Source organism: Malaya genurostris, chromosome 2 (assembly GCF_030247185.1).
Source record: "Malaya genurostris strain Urasoe2022 chromosome 2, Malgen_1.1, whole genome shotgun sequence".
In the NCBI taxonomy this organism is placed as follows: Eukaryota; Metazoa; Arthropoda; class Insecta; order Diptera; family Culicidae; genus Malaya; species Malaya genurostris.
This window is the reverse complement of record NC_080571.1, coordinates 115,895,484-115,896,427: the sequence shown is the minus strand read 5'-3', so window position 1 is coordinate 115,896,427 and position 944 is coordinate 115,895,484.

The window sequence follows — 944 nt, the reverse complement described above, 5'->3', positions numbered from 1 at the left end:
CGCCTGACCGAAACCGGTAGCCACGGTGATGGTAACCAGAGCTAATAAAAGTCATTTTCATACATTTCAATACATCGATGAAAGAATTAAAATTAAAATTCTGCTGTTGCTACCTGAAGACGTTATTTTGGTTTCGTCTAGTCACAGAGGAAAGAGTGACGTTGGCAATTAAGCTCTCTCATTTTTTCGATGAGAATCGAAAATGCTTCGTCTCTCTTCGTTTGTTCTGGTGTCGGTCATTTACAAATGAGACAGTAAAACATTAAAAATGAGACTGCTGAAATGGTTTCTTTCATTGAGAATGTGTGACAATTTTAAGCTCTGATGGTAACTGTTATTCGAAAACAACAGTTGTTTAGTCTTGGTGGCCAGTAACATATATTTTTCGAATGATTTTGACATTACGAGTTACTAAGGGGTAGTTAAATCACTGACTAACAGACATGACAGTATGAGTAAATTCTTATAAAAATAATTTTTCGTGATGCACTAGTTCCACCTATATTGTACTGCGCGAAATATTTACTATCTGTACGCCCCTTGTGTTATGTAAAAGTTTTTTTACTAGTTGGTTTCCCCTCGTTTGTCAACACCGATCAGCTGCTTGCAGGGATGCCTGATTTCATCAAAATATTTGAAAATGAATCGTCACAATAAATTATTGGATTACGTTGATAATATATTTAACTTTTTCGCGATGTTGGAAGGTAACCATTTATTTGACTCAACGTTGTTCATCTAGACTATTTTTTATTGTGTTGGTAGTTTTCACCCGAAATTAAGTGGCGGCAGACCAGAAGCAAGTAAATATTGTAACAAAACGGGTTCGATTTTGTATTGCCTTGGAGGATGAGAAGTAGGCATAATTCTGTATATAGTTTTGGCAATATGTAATAAATCTGTATCCTGCATGATATTCGCATGGACGTATACAAATCAATACA